The 23,426-nt window shown below is 40.4% G+C and overlaps 1 long non-coding RNA gene across 2 annotated transcripts in view; it reads left to right on the top strand.

Annotated features, from left to right (window-relative positions):
• Positions 1 to 18,376, top strand: part of LOC120323986 — a 60,142-nt gene extending 41,766 nt beyond the window's left edge. The window contains exons 4-6 of one of the 2 annotated variants that reach the window (XR_005564966.1): positions 9,585 to 9,681; positions 11,072 to 11,181; positions 18,021 to 18,376. This is a non-coding gene — a long non-coding RNA (uncharacterized LOC120323986). Of the gene's footprint in view, positions 1 to 9,584; positions 9,682 to 11,071; positions 11,911 to 18,020 lie in introns of those variants that run through there. The other variant, XR_005564965.1, reaches the window with a different exon arrangement.
• The last annotated feature ends 5,050 nt before the right edge of the window (positions 18,377 to 23,426 follow it).

Consider the following 23,426-nt stretch of genomic DNA (forward strand, 5'->3'; position numbering starts at 1 on the left):
TTTTTTTTTTTTTTTTTTTTTTTTTTTTTTTTTCTCCAGACCTTTACAGCTTGCCTTTTAAGGCATTCACAATCTTTGGACGTGGGGTGAAATGATTAATAGCCTGTATTGATTTTTTTAAAATAAGGAGATACAGTAGCGTGAAGCAGGGGACAGCAAACTTAAATTTTCCATTATGTTTTCACTCCTGGAGAGAGTGCTTGGAAATGACTACTGCTATTGGAATGTCAGTGAGTTTCTGGACATTAACAGTCCGTTCTTGTGTTTCTTTTAAGGCTGATAAATGCTTTCATTTACATTTTTTTCTCCTGCTATATTCTTTATTCTCTTAGGAAGTGATCACATTAAATGGGACTTTAAAACAAAGTGTCAGAAGAAATAGATTAGTTGTCTGTCTGTCTGTACATGATTACCAAATGAACTGTACATTAAAATGGTGGAGCAACGGGGCATGCAAATAAAAAAAAATCATTTTTAAGGGATCTGTGAGATTTAGAAAGCCAATTACTATTCTGCCAATGGAGAATTTTTCACTAAACATGTCCTAGTAAGTTTAAATGCCTATTAATTAATGTTTAACTGTTTCTTAATGGCAGTGAAGTCTAGTGACCGTATGACTTCCACATGAAAATTAGTCTGACGTTGGCTCTGTGGAACGGGGAGATACATCACTGTTAATATGGTAGCCCATTTATTACCCTGGTGTCTTAATTCAGCTGCATTCAGGGGCAGTGAATTGAGAAGATCATAATCAGTTTGGGTAGGAATATAAATTAGAGGAATGTCACGGCAGCAGCTGTGCCCCAGTCTGAAGGCTGAGGGAGCTGTGTGACAGTGCTGACCCTGCTGCTCCCAGCCACAACCTCCTGGGAGCAGACCCTGGCCCTGGGCTGCAGAGATGCCGTTGTTGGTGAGGGCTACATAAGGCACCTGGAACACCTTCCACTGAAATGTCTCTGACAGTTCTATTTGGAGCAAAACTGTGGTAGATTTTTCTCCATCCAACCTGTCTTTGTTGCAATCAAGGTTTCCAGCAAACCACTAAGTGCACTTAATGCTTCAGATCTTACCACAGACCTAAATTCCTGTCTTTGTCCCAGTCCAACCTGTCCACACCTTTTCAAACAAAATCTCTGTTGCTGATAAAAGGGAGCTTTGTCTCAGAGAGGCTGGAGTAGCACAAACAGGAATGGGGGCACAGAGCTGCAACATTCTCATCTACCACCTGGATTCAAATAGACCATCTTGCCATGGGGCTACAGGAGCAAACAAAACCCCAAAGCTGGCCTCCAGCAGCCACATGTAAGGCATAGGATGCAAACTTAAAGGCCCATGCAGTGTACTCAGATGTATGCAAAGATGGTATGGCCTATGACTGTGAGCTGACTTTTTCAGTGCTGCAGTAATTTATAGGACAGTCTCTGGCCTGTGTATGGTTCAGGAAGGAATTTGGTCAGTACAGTGTTTTAAAAATAAATGTGAGATAATCTGGGCTGTTGGTTGGAGTTTTTTCTTGCCTCAGGTATTTCAGCTTATAAAGTCTAGCAGTGTTATTTCAGAGGTACTGATGATCTGGCATTTTGGTCCAGTCGGAATGATTTTTCACTCCTGACCTGACATCTGTAATTTCCAGTTATTTTTCTTTCTAAGTTGATGAGTTATGAGGAGGACCAGAAAGAACCAAATTCTTGATCTCCTCTGGTGTGGTTAGAGGCAGAGTACTAAAACCTCCAAATAATGATCTGCTTGCAAAATCCTATCCTGTTCTGCCTTAACCTTGGAATTCCTCTAAAGTTGAGGATCTTAAAGGAAATTTTGCTCCCATGAACTGCTGTCCCTGTAACCATCACTGAGCCCATTCCCTCTTGTCCATGGGAACAAAGCATCACCACCGTCCTTTAGCAGCAGGTCTCATGCCATGGATGCACAGGCACAGGCACAGGACTGGAGCAGGAGCCACATCAGGAGGGAAGACTTGCAAATGCCTGTGTTCATTCTGCCAGGAAGTCTCTGAAGATTTCAAGATAATGCAGAGTTATAAACAGCTTTCTCATCCTTGGTTTGGAGCTGGAGCAAGTGTGAAGGCTAGTCTTCCAGGCACCACCCTGCTCCTCTATCCACAGACAGTTTTGAGCCAAAGGCTCTGAAACCCTTAAAATGGCGTGCAGGTTTGCAGGGAGGGGTGTGTGTGTCTCAGTGCTGTGCCTGCACATTCCTCGTGGTCTTTTTCTTTTGCTGTCCCTTTGGTTTCTGAGTGCTGTAGTTAGAATTTCCTAATATGGCATTAATGACTTGCAATTTGAGAAGTAAGGCCTGGATTTGGTGTGGAACTTTGTCTCTTAGCAGAAACTAGGACCATATTTCATGTTTCCAGGCTTGATTCTGGTCTCTTCTCCATTTCTCTGCCATACTCAGTTTCTGTACTATGAAGAGGAAACCCAACACCAAGAGTTTCAGTGAGTGATCTTGCTACCGTTTCCCCCCCGTTTAGAAAGGTACCTGGTAACTGTCAAAAATAGTCAACAATAAGATTTATTTGAGGTTTACTCTACTTTTTTCATGTTGGCCCTGATTGTTAAATAACAGAGTAAGAATGACTACCTCTGTATAAAATTAAAAAAGACTGCAAAAGATGAATAGTTCATGTAAATGATTGTAGAATTGTATTGAGCACCTTTGCTTCAAAGTACTGTGCATGGATGCTTGAAATATGACTAATCATTAATTCAGTGAAAGAGAAAGTTGAGGATTTCAGTATTACTAGTGTATTGTTCTGGAAAAGATGTTCAGAAGATGAAGCTTAACAGTTTGTGAAATCTTTTTTTCTTTTAACTTTTAGAAAGGTTACCCTTAAACTTTTACTTCTGAGAGAGGCAAAATGGTTTAGATTGAATTAAAATGCACCTGATTTTTCCCTCCAAACATGAAATAAACACATTTTAGCTTTTTCCTTGCTGTTATATTTTTCCCCTCTCGTTCTAGTATGCATATTAGCCTTGGTCTCATGTGAGATATTTCTTCAGTTTGAATAATTTACCTTTATTCAGTATTGCCAAAGAGAAGATGTTGAGAATTCAAAAGGCAGTTCTGAGTGACTTTAATAGGCTCTACAATTTGAAATTTTAAGTAAAATGAATAGTAAGTTTGTGTTCCCTGCCAGTTTACTTGTGCTACTTTAGAGTGTGTTTTTTCTGGCATGTGCAGGTTCTACACCTGTACGTTCTTGAAAAAGCTCAAATCCTTGTGCACTCTCTTAACTCCGGTACTAGGGCTTTACCATGGACTTCATTATACCAAAGATTCTCTTTAAGTTGTGAAAGTTTACAATGCTGTCAATAGTTTACAAAATATACTGACTGTCTGGGTCTACATACATGTGAGAAGTGTGTTCTCATTAGAAAACTGCAGTTTGTCTTGTTCTGGAAAATGAAAACAAAAATTACACAAAGAAGGGAGAGAGAGTATTTGTTTTCAAATACGGGGAGACAGTGTTGAGGAAGAAACAATTTGTTTAAGTGTTTCTTGGCACAGATCTCTCACGCTTCGACAGTTGGTAAAGAGAAGTAATGGGCACATTCTAATCCTGGTACTTTTGGCTTTCTTTTGTAAGACAAAATAATGAGCATGATCCTGTAACTCATTGACTAAAATGAGAGGGTGTCTCCTTTGTTCTGCCCGAACTGTCCTGTGCATTGATGTCTCTGGAGAAGGGAATACTAAAGGGTGGCTGGATCTCATGAGGAAGTTGCAATAAGGATCAGTGACTGGGCCCTGCAGTCAAGTTCAGAGAAGAAATCGGACAAGTGTGTTAGAGTCTGTTCCCAGCAGTGCAGCTGAACTGAGCCCTGGGACAAAGCAGCACTGGGTTGGAGGCATAGCTGCTCTGTGCACTGGGACCCAGTCGTGTTTCCATGAGCTGAAGCACAAGTGGTGAGCTCTGCACAAGGCACCCACTTGCCTTGGCACAAAAGCAGTGGGTACAGGTGTGGCTGTGAGCTCACTGTCTGTGGGCTGTGACTGCCCTCAGCCAGAAGCCTTGGGCTGCTCTCAGCTGCTCAGCCTCAACACCCAGGAGTGGGCTGAAAATAACTGTGAGATGTGCCCACCAGTTCAGAAAGAAAGGCAAAGTTTTTGGAAATCTCATCTAGTGGGATTATATCTTGCCATTTAAGACGTATTATTCTGTGCAGCTAAAATTAAGTTTTTCTTTAGCCCTGTCATGGACTGCATTAATATCACAAGTATGCTGGAGCTGAGCATGAGGGTATCCATCCAGCTGTACTGTAAAGCCATTGCTGCAGTGCTCCTAGAAATGGTAAGTCTCTGGTATTTTGTCAGTCCTTATTAACAAATACCAGAATGGAAATTGATGATCAGTCTTAATAAAAGAAATGATTGTGCAATTTACATCAAGGCAGTTTTAATAAAATATCTACTCCTTAAATGTGTGTAATTAGACTTACATATTCACATCACTGCAATTAGAAGTTGGTATTTAAAGGGCATGATTCCCGTTTCATGTGCTTTTAATCACTCTTCTCAAGTTTGCTTTTTCAAATTGCAATGTTAAGGTAAATACAGTCGTTTGTTTTTTCCCCCCTAGGCATGTAATATTTTTTCCTCTGGAATGAAATTTGTATATTTGGTTTGGCTTGTGCTAATCTGCAAAACAGATAAATAAATAAGGAGGTAATCCCATTCATCACTGAAGACTTTCAAACCTTTTAAGAAGTGTGGTGGTAAACAATTTTTTTCCAGTGTTGAAACGTTCTGGTAAAAGTAACCCTCTGAATAGAGCTTAAGCTTCCTCTCTTCCCAGCCACATGTCTTTGCTCCCTAAACCAAAGACCTTACTACTGTCTCTAGCAGATAAAGAACATGGATTGCAAACTGCCTGATCAGCTTCTGACCCTGCACAGGCTTCCCCAGCCCTTTGGCCAAACTGACAGGAGTGTTTCCATGAAAGGCACTTCCAAAGTCAGTGGGGATTACTGCAAAGATCCGAGGGAAGCATGCCTGTGGTTCTGCTCATGCCACAGCCCTGCAGTGGAAGGTGCAGTTGCCATCCCTCTGACACAGTGAGCTGTGCTGGGAGTGCTGTCACAGCAGCCTTGGACTGGCCTTGGGGCACAACCATGGCTTGGAAGGTTCCTCTGAGCAGGCAACTGCCTCCAACTGCGTCTCAGCCTTCTACCAGGAGACTTAACCCCCACTGCCCTTGATGTGTCACACTTCCCTCTGCCTCCCAGAACACTGTTTTTTCCTGAAGGCACCACAGACCCTACACTGTTGTCTTCCTTCAGGAATAGATCTGCAGTGCTGCTGGTGCTGAATGGTAACTGCATGTGGGAGAAGTTTATTTTGCACTTGAAGTAGCCTGTATTCGTAGGTCGTCTTAGGAGGGTTGCTGCTTCAGAACCCTGAACTTTTCTGGATTATGTGAAGACTTAACATTATACAGAGACTAAAAAAAAAAAAAAAGGTTAGCTAGTGACTAGGATGACATTAATAATTCAGCACATTGAAATGAAAGATGAAAATCAGACAGGCAATAAGTTAATGCTTATGTTCTGCTGACCATACACGTTTCAGTTTGAAATGCTTTCTCATCCCCTGGCAAAAATGCTAATGGCTGGAGTAACCCTGTGGTCCAGCTGCCCTTCTTTCACTTTGGCAACCACTGGGGGTTGGTTTATCTGTCTGTTTAAGAGTATGTAGAAAATGGTATTTGTTTCGCATATGCCAGTAGAAATAAACTGCATTTTCACTTCTAATTTTTCTTTTTCATTCTAGTCCTCCCTTCTGATATCCTGAGTTAACCTCTCATTCCCTGTGTTTAAAAGGATGTTGGCTTTTTTTTTTTTTGCTATTTCCTTCTCTTTCTTTTTTCCTTTTTCTTTCTTTTCATATCCATTTTTCTTTTTTTCTTCTTCTCTTGCTTTGTCTTTTCTTTTTTCCTATTTTCTCTTTTTTATTTTCTCTTATCTTTTTGCCTGTTTCCATTTTTATTTCTTGTTTTTCCCTTTTGTCCTTTCCTCTTTTTTATCTTTTTCCTTTTTTCTTTTTTTTCTTTTTTCCTTATCCCTTTATCCTCTCTGGTAAGTGGTGCAAAGTCTTTGACCAGCTGGGGACCAGGTAGTCTGTTGTAGAGACACTGAAAGATTGTTCTGCATCCTGGCATGTATCTGGAACCATCTGTGGATGGAGAACAGGAGGCTGAAGCAGCTCCAGGGTTCTGCTGGTGAGCTGGGTCCTGCAAAGGGCTGTAGGTGGGTTACAGGCACCCTACAGACCCTGGCTCAGGGGTCTGCTCTCAGGTCTTGGTGTGGATAATGATTTTTCTTTTACGGTCCTGAGGGCAGGTTGAAGCAGAACAGATCCAATTTCTCCCATCCCAGACCTGTAGCAACAGTCATAAATTCTGTGGTTAAAATTATCCAGAACTCTTGGTTTCATCTCTGTCTGTGTATGTAAAGCTAAGCAGAGACAGTGATTCAGATTAAATTCTTTGTTCTGTTGTCAGAACTTAGCTAGGGAATCACCTTTTTCTCTTTTGACATCTTGTTTTGCTGCTGTGTAGAGTGAGAAGCAATTTGGTGACTTTGCAGTCACTAAAGAAATGATGACTGCAGGAACGTGAGAGAACAAGTTTAGGAAGAACTAGCACTGCTGGGGGAAACTATGATGGCCCTTAATTGCATTTATCTGTAGTGGTAGATAACAGTCTGTCCTTTAGCATCTTTTATGGTTCCAAGTGCTCCTGCAACCCCAGCCTTACCCCCATGACCATTGTGGAAATGGCCATTTCCCTGCCAGAAAGGAAGGGAGCGCTGCTGATTTGGATATAGAGGGAACTACTCTTATTTATTCCATCCCACATATGCTGCTTAAATGCACCAGAATCTGTGATGTTTTTCCAACATTGCCTTGGCAAAAGGGAAAGGTGAGGACTTGTGGCTTTTGGACACGTGGTTGCAAAGCTCCACAGGTCAGAGTGTTTGTCAGGGTAAGGATGGTGGAGAGAAATAGGGCAGTGTGGTCTGAGCTGCAGCTTACAGCACCTTCATAAAATGGTCTTCTCTGGGAGACAGCTTACCTGTCACTCCTTGGAGAACATGAGAATGAGTTACTTCCTCCCAAACTGAGCATCTGTAGTGTTTCTTCCGTGGCTTTGTCCCTTTTGTCTTATAAGCATTGAAGAGAAAACAGATTTCATAATTGACTGAGCCCCAGTTTTTGCTTTAGTTTGAGTATAATTTCCCAGCACACACTGATACCGTGTGCTTAGTTTTTCATACATGCTCAGTTCTGAATACAATATTCTGAAGAACTGACTAACATCAAAGATGTTTCCAAAATCAATATTTGTATAACATACCAGTGGAATTCTGCTGAAATGGTGCTGGCTTGTATGGCTTTGGATATGCACAGTTTAGAATCACTAAATAGCATGCAAGGTGAAGAATTGCAACTGAAAACTAAACATGCTGTGGAAGGTGTTATATTTAATACAAATGTGACTGTTTCAACATCACTATTATACTGCAAATGTCTGAAGCAAAAATGAAAAAGAGAGTGATCAATAACAAGTTACTTGTAACTCCAGCGTCACATTCCATAGATTACCTTTCTTGAATTGGACAGCATATGAATCTCATCAGATAAAGCACAATGAATTTGATGTGCCCTAATTCAAATCATAATGAACTTCATTCTACATCACAGTGATATGAAAAGTTTGATACCCTTGGCAGCCCTCTGTTTACAACAGGTTTCCACAGAGGAACAAGCAGAGCACAAACACTAACTAGCAGCTGGCTCTTCCACTACCGAGAAATAACTGCACACTTCTGGAGCAGTAAACTAGCAAGGAGTTAACACTGGTGCCTTAACTTGTAACCACCGAGGATGTAGCTATCTAATTTATTCCTGTGGATTTTGGTTACTGCAAAGCATCTTTTACATGTAGTTTTACCTGACTGTTTTTGCTGCTAATGGGGAAGGTCTCTGTTCCCTATTCCTCACCACTGGCTTGGTGTCAGAGCGATCAGGACTTTGGAAGTGGTTATCACCACTTTAGAGGAATGTGAAAATGCAAAGACAGGAGATATCAATCATCATCACAAGTCAAATTCGTTAAAGAGGAAGAACTGTTTTAAATAAAGACTTTCATGCCAAAAGGGCAATAACAGGTAAAAGTGTTCATGTAATTTATTCAGAGAATTTTGTGATAACTGTCAAGATATTCAACAGCTTTCTCTCATTATCATTTGCTTCATGTACCTTGACTTGGCAAAGCCTTTAGGAAGATATTTAATCAGAAGTATGCAAATGGTCCTGCTAACTTCAACAGGAAATCAGCACTTAGGAATAGCAAATCTTAAATATTGTCTTAAATGTTGAGACATATTGGTACTATGATGAGTTATGCAGTCTTCTTTTTTTTTTTTTTCCCTGCAGTGCAGCTAGAGAATTTTTCTGCAAGTTTTCAAATATTCCCTTAACAAGGCTGTGCAAATCATTCTACAGGAGCTGCTGCTGGGTGACCTGAACAAAAAATGTTTCTGCTTCCATATTAAAACATAAATCCTAGGAAGTTAGCAAAGATTTTTTTGTTCGAATGAAACTTTTCATTCCCCACTAAATGTTTTGTTTTTTTTTTTTTTTTTTAATGGAATGTGCTGAACCTGGTCCCAAAATAACACTTTAAATTAAAAATTGAAGTGCTTCACTTGGAAAATGTCATACTGTATATTTTTTCTGACATACCTATTGCACAATATAAGTTTCAGAGGTTTTGGTTTCTCCAAACTGCCTTCCACAGAGAATGAACTATTTATGAGAAAAAAGAGTTTGGCTTTCCTTGCTTTTCCATTATTTTGTCAATGGAACTGGTCAAATGTTGCAAATACTTAGCAAATGCCTTTGTTTCCTATCCATCCTGATGGAAAAGGGCTTTTCTTTGAGTAGGAGCATACAAGGTAGACACCCTAACCCTGGTCATATGTACTGAGAGTAATTTGTGACTCGAACTGTGTTTTAACTTTCCATAAATTGAAGACTTTGCGAAAGAGACTGAAGGATTACATTCAAATAGCCTATTTTCTACCTCAGTTTTTGGACATTTGTGACTGGCCATAGACCTTCAGAAATGTTTATCAGGAAAAATATTCTACAGTGGAATTTAGGGGAAACTTAGACAACCTGAAGGTGGGCTTAAAGTGTCTTTACCTCTGTATTGGAAACAGTTACCTACAACACATGTAGTGAAACAACTTGCCCAAAGTCACACCATGAGAGAGGTGGAGAAGTGAAGAGCAGAAGCTGTTGTCCACGCTCCTCCCTGTTTACCCTGTGCAGGGCTTTCCCTGGATTTGTTGCAGCTTGCTGGGGAAATACAATCAGTTCTCTGGGTTTGCTTGTGCCTGTTCCTTTGTCTTTAGCAGAGTGCAGCATGTGGGCCTGCAGAGCTGCAAGTGCTTCAGTCTGTTCATTTCAGATATCCCAGTGATCACGTTTTTGATTGTGGAACTGTGGCAATGTTCTGAGATCACATGTGCCTTGTCTTTCATTATATCCATTAGGTTCAGGATGCCTAGAGACAAATGATATGGAAAAAGGCCTCCATGACAGGTCCCTACTGGCACTGACTGTACAAGCAGGAGGACACCTAGGCAGAAGGTAAGAAAAGCCTCTTTTAATTTTTTAACTTCACTGATGTAAAGCCTAATGAGGTGATTTTAATTTATTTGGCTACCAGCAATGGTACTTAAATGAAGCACATAATTTGTTAAATACTAACAAATATGCTTGAGGCTGTAAAGCTAATGTAATTTTTTGCTTCACTGGGAGCCTCGGAGGCGTTTGATTTCCCTTTGCCCAAACTTCATCTGTAAGCAGGCCATACTAGCAGGTTTGATCAAGCATTTCTCTTTGTCATGTTTTAAAATATGGTATAATTTCTTCTTTAGCCCACTGGACCCTTCCAAAGCCCTTGCTGCCTGTCCATCTACCATTTCCAATGTTGGTCCGTGCAGGAACACCGAGCAAGCCGTGCTGTCTGCTCCGCTCTTGTTCCATTGCCCATGTTGTCCTTGTGTATAATTCTGCTGCTTCGTTTGTTTCTCACATGGTGTTCAGTTCCTGACAACTCTAAAAACCTCCTCTAATCATTTTGGCAAACAGAAGGCTACAGATTTTAGGGCCTCACCACAGCTTTCACGGCGAGTACTTATATGTATCCTGATCTATAAATTTTCCACCTCCTTTCTCAGCCTTGACCCTGTAATTTGTGGGACAGAGCGGCAGCATGGAGTCCTCTGGAAGCATCACAAGCTAAATGCACACACCATGTCACACTTACAACCTTGCTCATGGAAGAGCACGGTGTGGGTGAATACATAAAGGGTTCTATGTGGAATTTATTGTTTCAGTGTATTTCATAAAGGTTGTGTGGTTATTTTAGGGGGGGGAGGAAAGGGAGTATTTTTGGTTATTTTCCAGACAGAATCATGAGTGAAGCTCCAGAGAACTACTTTAACCATATGATACATGTAAAACTGGACTAGAAAGTACTTTGAATGATAGGTGGGTTTTTTTGTTTGGCTTTTTGGGAAAATTCTTTCATTGTTAAACCACATAAATATTGGGAACTTTGTAATGACTGTAGTTGCAGAGATTTTGATGGACATTTTAATATCAAAGTAAATTGCTATTAGAAGGAAAACTTAAAATGCTTTCTAGCTATAGAACGCTGATATGAAGAAGGTGCATTTGGGGAGATACTGGGAATGGTCGTTGTACAGCAAGACCAGACTTAAAAGAGGAAAGAAATCTTGATTGTAATAACTCTGTTCAGTAACGGTAAAAAGACAGCACTAAAAATTTTCAATTAATATACAGAGTTAATACAATGTTCATGCGGGAACATTTTGCCAGGAAAAAAGGAAATATTCTTTTATTTCAGATAGGGGGAGGAAAAGCACTACTTGACTTGCAAATCTTCTGGAAGAACACTTATGTTCTCCATCAAATATATGTAAATTAAACCATATTTTAAATCTTTTCACAGGTCCTGCTGGATGGAACATGTCTCAAGGGCAATCCAAGGAAGGAGAACATTTGATAAGCACACGTAGCTCCGGGCAAAGCTGTGTGCATTCCCACGGAGCTGTGATGCCAGTGAGCTCTCTGCCATGCCACACACTTTTTCCTTCTCCTTCGGGCTCTGAATCAAATCCTTTTGAAGTCTCTGCAGGAGCTCTCCCTGCAGACTTCAAAGGGCTGTGGATCAAGCGCTGTAGAGGAAGTGCAGTTCAGGAAGTGCTGATCTGAGCTTCACTTCCTTTTGCTTTCCTTTTCCCTTACTTCCCTTAATTTCAGAAAGGAACATACTATATTCCATCTGTTCTCAAACGGTCCTGGGCTGTGAGCCACCAGAGCCTGGCACTGTGTCAGAGGGCTGTCAGAACAGGAAGGAGCACAGTTGTTCTGTTCTCCTGGCTCCTTTAGTGGCTGACTCCTTCCACCAGAGCTTCTTTTCCTTTCTCATGATGTGGTGCAGTGGAAGAAAGTATCTGGCATCCTAATAATATTAGTTTTATGGTATTCTACTTTTCAGCTGTGAGATGAACATCAGATGCTTACATGATCTTTCTACCCACACACAATTTGTGTTCGCGTGTGCATATAAATTTATTCTATACCATTGCTGTTATAAATTTGTTCAGAACTTAAAAATTCTGTGGGTGGGTATCTACGTGAGAGAGACAGAAAGAGATGATCGTGCTACAGGGATAACACTATTGCTTAGCTCCTTTTGCATCTAATGGAAGTCCAAAAGACTACCTGGAATCAAGTTGCTGAAAATTGGATCAATTTTGGAGGCAAAATAATCCACTTAAAACTGTTCCTTCTGCATGCATGTTATTTTTTTTTTCCAGGCAGGTGTCCAGCTCCATGCCCTTTCCTCTCTCTTCTCTTCCCTTACCTTTCTGAGCACAGGAGGCCCTTAACAGTGCTTGCATTGGGTCAGGGCAGGTTGCAGTAGCAGTGATTTAGGGATTAAATCTGATGAGGGGGAACTTGAAGCAGGGCCAGCCTTTTCCAAAGGACAGTGCAGGAAGTTGGATTTGACTTGTCAAACTAAGCAACAGTGGTTTTCTGGAAACAGCATCTTCCTCTTTTTCCAGCAAAACCTCTCTTTTGCCAGGTATCAATGTCTACATCTGACATTCCTGTAGCACAGAAATTCTGCTTCAGGCAGATTTTTACAGAACAAAATTCTGGTAATCCTCTCCTCTGGTAAAGAAAAATACATTTTGTAATGAAATGTTTTCTGGACATGGCATCTCCAACACCCTTCCCACCTCTTCTCTTTCCCTTCACGGCAGAAGGATGATTCCTAAGTGATACAACAAGATGTGTTTTTTCAAGCAATTTTACAGTTAGTAGTTAAATATGTTTGTGAGATAAGAAGTATTGCTGAAAAGATAACTCCCTACCCTTCCTTAGCCCAGAGAAAGAGCAACAAAAGCCTAAACAATGCAATTAAAGCGGCTGTAGTCTGAAGTTTGAAAGGAGATAAGCCAGGGAAATTTCATGTTAATTATGTAAACAACATTGCTTGTGGGTGATCTTCCCTGCCTGCTGCTGCTACTCTGTGCTGCTTCCCAATATTTGAGCCTTGCCCCTGGTCAAGATGAGGGTGCCCAGGCTGATGTGGGACAGGGCTGCTGAGGTGCTGAGCTAACAGCTGGATAAACCTGATGAGCCTAAAATTTATACTGAATTTAGGTATGCAAGAAGACCAGGAGGTGCACTCATGTCTGGTGTGTGACCACTGGGGGTTTTATTAACCATGAACTCCCTGAAAGGTTTTATACATTCTGCCGAAGGGGAAAGGAGAGGAAGTGTGAATGTTTAGCTCAACAGCAAAAGAAGCTGAACTGGAAAAAAACAAACCAACTACCTGTTATTTGCTATTACCTAGGTTGGAAGTTTACCCAACAGGTAGCTGATAACTTAGTAACTCCAGGGTGTTACAGGTTTCTGTGATGGCAAACTACTGAGAAAAAAATGTGAACTGGCATTTTCCACCCCTGATGTTCTATAGCTCCCTGAAAGAGGAGTTTGCTCATGGATTGCATCTCAAGCTAAAGGCTGGGAAAGTTGGAAAATAGATCATCCACCTATGGAACTTGCTGTTCCTGCCCAGAAATCTGGTGGGGATAAAGTAGGGCTTCTGTACTAGCTTTGTACCAGAGGAGTTTTACTCTGAGGACATATCTAGCAGGAAAATGACATTTTTGTACACCAAATTCTTTGCACTTAAGCTACATTCACTGTGATTCTCCCCTAATATGTCTGCAGAGTGAGACTCTGGAAACACTAGCAAAAAATAATATTTTTACAACAGAGCCATCTTAATGGAAGAAGAACACTGATCAAAAATCGTAGATGCATTTATTTTTTTATCTGGTATGAGCAGAACAAAAATAATATTTTCAAATGTGTTATATTGAAATCTCATGAGGGAAACCAACAAAAAGTCAATGATTAATCATGCAATAGCAGGTAAGAAAGCAAGTGTACAGAATCCTTGGGTTTATTTAATTTCATAAGCAGGTTTATATTCTTCTGTGGAACTCTAATTCAGAATTTTTTTGAAGCATCCATATCAAAAGACACTGGCCTCGAATAATAATGTGATTGATAAGATGAAAGAAAGCTCTGAAAGAACTCATATTCTTTCTTTTCAAAAAGATAAGTTTAACATTAGTGTTCTCAATAGAATTACAAGCCAGAAACACAGAGCACATGGGTCTGATTCTGCTGTCTGTGTCTGATGTTCCTACTCGTACCTGCTTAGAGCAGGTTCCTGTGAGGAACTCCCTTACCATCACATTTTCCTCCTACACTGAGAGTCTGTCTTAAATTAAAGTGTGAGTAAAGCTTACAAAGCCATGGGCTATGAGGAGAAGCAAATACAGTGAGTTTATTATTTAATGCAAATTAAATATCCTAATTCAGAGCCTTAGTGTTACAGCCACAGTGAGACTGAAGTCTACTCGACTAGAGAGGGAGGGTCCTCAGCCCTCACTTGTTATTTAAAGGCCATCCTTTGCCGTGCTTCCTTAGTGATTTCAGTGCAGCCTCTCCTGTCATTCCCAGAAGAGAGGGGTGATGTAGATGGATCATTCTAGTCCCTGGAGTGCTCAGTCAGACCCTTCAGAAGAAAATCTCTGCGGCATTATGAAAATGATTCCCTTCCCCCATTATGCAGTGACTGAGACAGGTAACGATTCCAGGAGCACATGTCCCTTAGGATCCCTCTCTCTCCTATTAACATGGTTTAGCTGCAGGTGGCACAGCCACTCCTCTTTGAATGCCAGCTCCCAGCAGGCATCTGACATCTTACTGGGATTAAATCCTCTAAAAAGTGTCATTGTTACTAGTTTGGAGGCAGAATTTCACATTTGGACTGTATGCATAACTACATATATTCAATTTGGATTACCTCCTACTGCATCCTTTTAAGCTCTCTCCCAAGAGGTCGTTTAGGACACGGGTGTGATAAAATGATCAAAGAAAAATGCAGCATGCTGAATTTAAACAGAAACTTTTGCAGAAAAGTGTGGAATTTGCCTTATGAGTTACATGCAGAACTGCATGTCATTCAGTAAATAAAATAGTGGGTTTTTAATGTGAATTTTGACTGTTGGTCCATTATGGCAGGAGGAACAGCAGTGTAAGAGACTTTAATCACAGTAAGGGCTTCCTTCTTCCCCTGGCCAATGGAGCCCATTATCCTCTAAGTACATTCCCTTATTCTGGCCTTTCCTATTCCTCCTTGCACTTGTGTCACTGCTGGAACAAGACTCAAAATGCTATGGAGATTAATCAACCAAATCTCTTTTATCTATTTTTTTTTTTTAAAGAGCTGTCATGTAAAAATGTGTTTACCTCTGTCAGGTCTCTTCACAAACAATATAACACAATTTATTTTCATTCTCTTATCTGATTTGGGCTTTCATATATGTTAAGCCTTTTAGTAAATCAACTTTAATATTTAATACCTTACCTTACTATCTGCAAGCAAAAGGTCTTGCTTTTATTTTAATGTCAATATATCTGTCTTATACAGGCCTTTTAATTGATTCATAGCATATCTTAACAAGCCTCTTAAGCAGAAATAATAATAATAAAACAAATGCAGTTTTCATTGATGGAGATTACCAGCTGTTTTCAATGAAAATGCTAAAACAATGAAGGGCTATGAAAGATGTAAAATAAAAGGATTACCTAATTATCTGTATGCATATGAAATTGTACCAGCAGGTTTGCAGATGAAGCAAACATTTTCTGCTCATGTGGAATTATGTGGGTATTGCAATTTGCCTTCTTTTATTTTAGCAGGGGCTGAATTGGAGCCATCTGCAGCTTTGCTATAAAGGCAGGAGAGAGACACTGTGAAAGCTATTTTCACATACCTTTGATACAATAATGGAATTCTTTGATAGAAAAAAAAATAGGAGAAAAAGGAATGATTTGGAGAGAAAAGAGAAGATTGATTGGGGAATTTGGCTAACACTTGGATAAACAATTTTAAATTCTGGTTTTTCAGTAATAGGTAGAACTGCTCAGAACTTGAGAAAGCTCATCTGAGCGGAGGCTTTTGTTTAAGAGGTTTGAGGAGAGAAAAAAAACCTCCACAAAACAAATGGTGTATGCAGTAGAGAGGGGGGAAATTGAAGAGTCAGTTATCTCAATTGAAACGAAGATTATGGATAAGCATTGATTCGTTCCCTAAAAAAGCCCTTTCATTTGTTCACTGTGCATTTAAATGGGTGAAGGAACATGAATGAAGTTGGCTTTTATATCTCTGAGCACTTTAAATGCAGTCGTGCCATTTAGTAAAGCCTGATGGTTTAATTTTAATTCTCAGATTGTGGTATTTTCTACTTGGGGAAAACCCCCCCACAATTCTGAGCATGAGCTTTTTGAAACAGTTTTCTTTGTTTCCCTTTATTATTATTAGTTTATTTTTAAAGATAAAAGTAAGGAATTTTCTATACTTGTAAGACGTAAGAAGGAAATCCCCCCATAGCAGAGATGTGAGCCATTGCAAAGTGTCTCATGTGGCAGAGCCCAGAACACAATGTTCAGCCACTGCGTTATTCCTGGGTCTTTGGCACCTTGTGATCCAAATGGCCAAAGAGGCAGTTCAGGCTACCCCTCAGGGACTCCAGGCTGTGTTGGAGCTTTCCCGAAGTTCTGGTGCTGTTACATGGTAGAAAAGTGCCTTTACGAAACAATGACTCTGCTCAGGATTTAAATCTAGAGGTAACAAATGACAGACAGAAGAGATAATTGTCCTGCATGCTGGCTCTCACAGCAACAGGCAGCATAGTTACAGCATGGTGACAGCATTTCTCAAGACCAAGCTGAGAGGTGGCATGACAGGTAAAAGAAGAAATCTGCATAATCAGAGGTATTGATAGAACCCAGCAGGACTCACTGGTAGGCTTCCTTCAGTGTAGGATGTGATAAAACCGAGTTTTTAAATCAGCAAGATATTCTCATGTAATAAATGTCCACATTTTTTCTTCTCCTGTAGCTTAGCTCTATTATTCAGGATGATCTCAAACAACACAGCTGCCAAAATTTATTCTAGAATATAGGTGGTTGTCATGATGTGCACCTGCTTTAGCTGGGAATAATTCAGGAGCGACCATGTCCCAGCGCATTCCTGTGTGTGGGGAGTTGTTTGTCATTCTCTGTTTTAATGCAGATGCCAGCAGAGCACAGACCAGGAGATAAGTGTTTTAAATAGGGCATCCAATAGATGTGAACCAAAGAGTTCCATAAATATTCAAGCAAACCCTGTTTCCCTGGAAGCCTGTGGTTAAATCTGCCAAACCCTGTAGCTTCAACAAAACTCAGCAGTTCAGCTCAGTACGAACCTTGAGATTTTAAGACTTCAGATCATCTCTTGGTATTCTGTAAGGTCAGCAAATTGTTTAAAGGACTATTTTAATATTAAACCACAATATTCTGTGAAGAAAATATGATTGCATTGTCCATATTAGTCCATATTTTGTTAGCCCAAAGGAAAAACAAGGATTTAAGAGAGAAAGCGGAGAACAGAGAGAAAGAAAGAAACAAGAGGGGCACACAAGAACTGCAAATATTAAATGGCTACAGAAGAAAAACTTGTTATTAATTTCTGAGGTGAATATAAGAAGAAATTATACCCTTAGGTTTGAGCAAAGATGACGAACGTTAGTTATTAGGAAAGATTTTCAAACTGCAAATTTCTAAAGCATCTAAAATCCACAGCTGTTTCATTCCCATCCCAGAGAGAGGAGAGTAGGGAGAAATGTCTGCCAAGAGCAAGCTCTGTGTTTGCATGATGTCCATGTCTGCTGTTCTCTCGCTGTGGGGTTTTCCTTGGAAGGAAGTGGTGTGACTCATCAAGTAAATATTCAGTTAGAACCAAGGGGTTCATGCAGTCTTTGTTTCATCTACCATCTGTATTTTTATCCTTGCTATTATTTAGTTTATTCAATCGAAGAGCTACACCATTATTTTCTGTTGCTGTATAAATATAGATGAAAAGCAGTTTGTTGATACATTTAAATTAGGTAAGCAGCAGAAGAAATTCAGCTCAGAGTACATTGCCACATCAAACAGGTAAATCAGACTTTTGTAAGGAAATATGTCTGAACTGATGCAGCTTCTTGCTGCTTGTCTGGAAATCTGCAAACACAAATAGCTGAGGGAAAAAGTAAAGGCAGAAGAGCAAATAGATGGAGCATTCAGATTGGAGAACTGTTTTCCAGTATTTGGACACTTCTTTGTTTGAAAATCTTTAAGTTCTCTTTTTTGGAAGGAGAGCTCTTTCTGGGCTTTCTCTGTTAGCAATATCTAGGTCCTTCCTGGCAGTGTATCCATCAGAGGGGATCCAAGGAGACATGGACTGTTACCAGAAATGCAGTGTTTTCTATGTCCTCTTCTAGGGCTCCCATCTCAAGTAACATGAGTCATCACATATGGAAACAAGATCTGCCTACATGGAAACCCCAGTTTTCTTAACTGACTTCAGAAAGTGGGACAGCTCTGTTTTCAGACTTTTTGTTGAAGGAAGTTGGATCATAAGCCCTTAGAAGATATTTGGATTTTTTTTTCTTTCTGTTTTTTACTTCCACCTTGTAAAGTTGCACTGCAGGAATGGCTTGCAGTTGAACTTGCTTCTTGTGTTTGAGGAGTGTTATGTTTGCTAATTCATAACCATTCACAGAAACTTCTGAGAAATAATTTCATGTTTGTATGTGGTGGGGGGAAACAGTTTTTCCCCCTGAAGTTATAAAATGGTAAAACCCCAGGCGGTGGTGACCCTGGAAGTTTTGAAGTTTCACCCAATGAGCACTTCTGCAAAATATAAACATATCACACTTAGAACGGAAGAGAAGGGTAGTTGTAGTTTGGTGGTAGAAGTGGTAGCCATGTTGTGAAAGCCACGAGCAGAAGGGGCAGGAGCCCCCTCCCCCCGGGGGGCTCTGGCCCCCCAGCCCTGGCTGGGGCTGCAGGGACTTGGAACAGCATAATGCTGGGCTAAGTACCTGTGGCTCAAAGCTAAAAAAGTTTTCTCCACCGTGAGTGAGCAGAGACAGAGCAGTGGCAGAAGCAGTGTCCAGAGACTGTGGCTATGAGCCAAAAGATAAGAAAGCAACAGTATGCAGCCAAGGAAGAGCTGTCTGAGAGAGCCGAGAGAGAGAGAGAGCAGCAGAGAGAGAGGAAGTTGGGGTAAGAACTGAAATAAAACCCCCATACCCCTCTGAGACCTCCGAGAAAGGAGGGAGATGGACTCCTATTTAAGGAGAGGAGTCTTGGAGTGCTGCAGCACCGGAGAGAGAGGAGCTGAGAAGCTCAGGTGTCCTGAAGCTGGACTGGAATGGAGAAGGAATGCAGAGGGGGTGACCTTGGCCCCCCCTCGCTGCTGCTGCCAAGCCTAGCAGCCTGAGACAGAGCACAGGAGCTCTGGTAGAACTCTTGAGGCAAAGGCTTGCAACTGAAAGCTGCCCAAGATGTTCTGACTCAGGGGTGAACCCCCTGAGGAAGGGACTTTCATGAAGATGCCCCTGCACTTCGTGATATGACCGTGGTGAAGCGAGTTTTGTCCCTGCTACGCAGCCCACGGAGGAAGACCCTCGTTTGAAGACGGGTGGCCGAGGGGCTTGGATAGCCCTCGTGTGTATTGAAAAGAGATCCAGCTACAACAATCCAGTTACAGATGCTGCATGAGAAGAAGAGTGAAACAGATAGTCCTGCTGCCCTACAGACATTGCTGCTCTGAAGAAGGGATCTTTCCTTCTTCCCTCCTGGACTTTTATTTGGAGGGGAGAAGAGATTTGATCCATTGTAAATACTGATTTATCATAGTAGAGATAGTTGAGATCGTGTGTGTAATGTATTATAGTATTTATTTGTGCAGTCGTTGTAATATATTCCCTTTCCCCCATTTTGAGTCTTGTGTGGTTGTCTGGAAAAAACCTTCTCACATTGAGTTGAGATGTGAGAGGGGGTTTGAAGACAGGGAAGATAGGCTCTCAAACCATGACAGTTTTTTACTTCCACCTTGTAAAGTTGCACTGCAGGAATGGCTTGCAATTGAACTTGGTTCTTGTGTTTGAGGAGTGTTATGTTTGCTAATTCATAACCATTCACAGAAACTTCTGAGAAATAATTTCATGTTTGTATGTAATAATATTGTACAAATACTAATTGTTTTCACAAAACTATAATGTCTGACAGGCACTGATGTTAAATATTCAGTGCTGACAGATCTGTGAAACGTTAATGGTTTGCAAATACAACATCTACCTATACTGGATTTTCTGTTCTGCTTTATGTTATCATAAACTCTTGAAAGTTTCAAGCTTGTCCTAGCAGGGAGACAGCAAGGAAGTGGAGATGCTCACATCTATGGCAACAAATTGACTACAGAAAACAAATTTTGAGAACAGACTCTAAAGTAACTAATGAAAAATACCAACTAAGAAAAGCCCAATCTAGTAAAATAAGCCCTTCCAGCAGTCGTATCACAAGTGTTACTTTTATGTCCTTCTGCTGCAATATTTATTTTGTGCCATTTACATTGCTCACTACTCACCCCTTTGGAGGGTAACATCTCTCTGAGGCTGGAAGACTGACTATGAATTACTAAATTGTTCAAATCAAGCAGTGAGAAACACAACAGGAAATAAGCATGAGGAACTACAAAATACTTTTCAGGTTGTTTTTTACTGTGATAATGTGGCTAAAATGATTTTAAATGACACAATACCACTGTTGTCCATGATGTACCCTAATAGTTTCAGTCTTTTCTTAGGCTTGGAACTCCAGGGCCTGGAGCTCTTCTTCCACAAGGTTTTCACATGTATGTGCTTGACTTTCAGAGCTCAGAGTTACTGCAGGGTTGGTTCAGCTGGTCCTGAAAATGCCTTTACGTGCTGGGGCACAGAAGGGACTCTGCTTTTCCATAAAGGAGATCTTTCTGTTGGTGATCAGCAAGGCTGAAACCTGCTGGAAGGAAAGGAGGGTCGTGAGTGCAGTGCTGAGGAAGGGGCTTTGCAGGCCCTGCCAAAGCGTGCTGCAGTGGGATCAGTTAATCCCTTGGGATAACTAAGCACCTCCTGTGGGGCTGAACTTGGGTTCTGCTGAGGCAAAAGAGTGTTTTTGCAGTCAGATAATAATTGATATGCAGACAGAATACATTAATCACACTGGTTTTAGGGTTGCATGTGTGGGAAGATAATTTCACAGAATTTTGGAAGGAAGTGATAGTTATAACATCAATGTCTATCTATTTTTGTCCTAGTTACAGCTCTTCCAAGTGCTTCAGTGAGCGAGCCAGACTGTTTGAGCCTTTTGTGAGGGTGTGTGTTATTTTGTGTACTGCCTAGGCTCTGGATCCTGCAAAAAGATCTGTACTGAGCCTTCTGCCCTATGATTAGGCCATTTTGGTTCTGTTAGGACAGTTAGGACAGTTAGAAGGTAAACTGAAGCATTTCTAAAGGGGTTTTTTAATATGCTTTGACCCGAGACACAGTCTGTGAAACCTGAAATTGGTCTTGGGTTTGGCCTGCTGAAGGCTTTGAGGCTGACTTTCAGTAGCAGTTCAGACCATGGTAGTACTCTCTTAAATTCTATGTACATAGCTCCTGTTTATTAAATGAAATGGGAAATGCACTCAGAAGCCACACCAAACTTGTCTTTTTTATAATAGCAACACTGCTACGGCAGTAAAGCAGCTGATTCGCTTGTCTGGGTTAATATCATTCTAGTTTATAGAAAAACAGAAAAAGTAATCTATTCAAAAAACCAAAGCAGACTTAGAAGGAAATTCACTTTCAGATAAATACATAGTTTGTGAAGACTATTTAAAGCGCTTACCCAATTCACAGGGAAACAGAAACCCGTGGAAAAGATTTGAAGGCAGAGAGAACATTAAAGATGTAAATAGAAATGTTGATTTTTTTATGATAGAAGTGTAACCATAAATGCAAAAGCAGATCAACAAAGGCTAATAATAATAGCCATTTCCACGTGGTTGTTTAGGAAGCTCAACCCAAGAGTGGGCACTGCTTAATGCAAAGGCTGCTGGGGCTTATCAGTAGATCATTTTTCTCCACTTAAAAATGTGATTATTTTCTTGTGAGTATGAGAAAAAAATGGATTTTCTCTTTCTGAATGACAATATATATACTCTGAGACATATTCCACCCTGCACTTTTAAACACTTCAAAGAAAAATTGGGTTGTTTGGAAGGTTTTAGAAAAGTGAATGCATACATTTATATTTACTTGAATTCTAGCTGCTTATAAAAGGAGTAAAGAATATGGTTTGAAAATATGATTTATTTTACACTGACATCAAGACATTTCTGGCAGATAAAATGGCTATTTCAGATAATAAGACAGTGCTGGGTAAAATACTGAAAATCATGCTGATGACATAAACTTTCAGTTGGCAGTATTTTTTGAGAACTTTTAGAAGTCTTTGTGAGTGGGTAAAAGAAAAATGAACATATACAGGATGAATTAAAAAATCTACCTTAAATCTACAACTACGTTAAAAGGATAAATATTAGCAGACACAAAGGAGTCTCTTTAAGAGTGAAGTAGTGAAATTAAATGGTCAAATGTAGGATCATTGTGTGCTTTTGCAACTCCCTGCAAGGAAGATCACTAGTACAATATAGAACACAAAGATTAAAGCAAAATAGAGCGATGAATGTGGAGGACCTGTACACATAATTCCTGACTATTTAGGAAGTAAAGATGTTTTAGAAGTCCCTTGCAGAAAACATTTTCGTTAGATCCTTTCAAATCCAAGGGACCTTCCAAGATATGAAAGAACAAGTAGGAAAAAAACACAGATACTTTGGAAAGTTTGGCAGAGTTAGGAATCAAAGTCATGAAGCTTCAGAAGTGCTGTTATTATTCATGGATGATAACTCAGCTGCTTGTAGATGATTAACTCCTGATAAATATCACAGTGACCCAGATGTGCAAATGAAGATGATTTGAGGAGGATGAGTGACCTTTCTGTTGAGTAGGTCAGTGAGCAACTGAGTTTAGATTGGCAACTTGCTTGGTTTTGTGTGTAGTGAAATGCCAAAGTACTAATGTGATGGATAGAGTCCAAAGTGTTTTATGGTACCTTGTCCATAAGGTCACCCACCCCCTGCATGCAGAGATAAAGTATGTATAGAATAACTTACCCATTTAAGAGATGACTTTGTTCCTATTGCTTCTGAAGGTGAACTGTGAAACCCAATCAAATATACTTATAATTTTTGGATAGTCTTACTTTACTATCTAGACCAGATTTAACCAATAGTGAAGAGAAAAATTCCATGTATTTCAACAATGTCACAGCAGCAGCTTTAGCTAGACCAGCTCTTTTCAACCTTCCTTAAGAATACCTTTACAAGAAGGATGTCTACTCCCACAGACTTCAGAACACCATTTGCAATTCTGTAATCCTCAGATAGGGAGTTTACTGATGTATTTTTCCCCAGAAGAACCTTTGTGTTGTGGTCTCCTGTTAGATATTTTGCTCTAGGAGTTGTGCCCAGGCAAATGTCAGAACTGCTATCAAATGGTATCCTTAGAGGAGTATGTCAGTAAATAATTTGACTGAAGGTGGCATACAGGGAAGAGAGCCCAAAGGAGCCAAGGACAGACCTTCATCTATGCCTTGGGCTTTGTATTTCCCACGCAACTCTCTCAGGCCTAACTGATTACAAACACTCTCATCTCTGGCTAAGCCACAATTCACTTTGTTTCCCCAAAGAGCCAAAGTCTTGGTTCTTTGTCTCAAAGGTCAGGGTTTCATCTAGTTCAATGTTCTGTGTATTA

Source organism: Pipra filicauda, unplaced genomic scaffold (genome assembly GCF_003945595.2).
Source record: "Pipra filicauda isolate LSUMZ 115617 unplaced genomic scaffold, ASM394559v2 scaffold398_size834171_pilon, whole genome shotgun sequence".
Taxonomy (NCBI): domain Eukaryota; kingdom Metazoa; phylum Chordata; class Aves; order Passeriformes; family Pipridae; genus Pipra; species Pipra filicauda.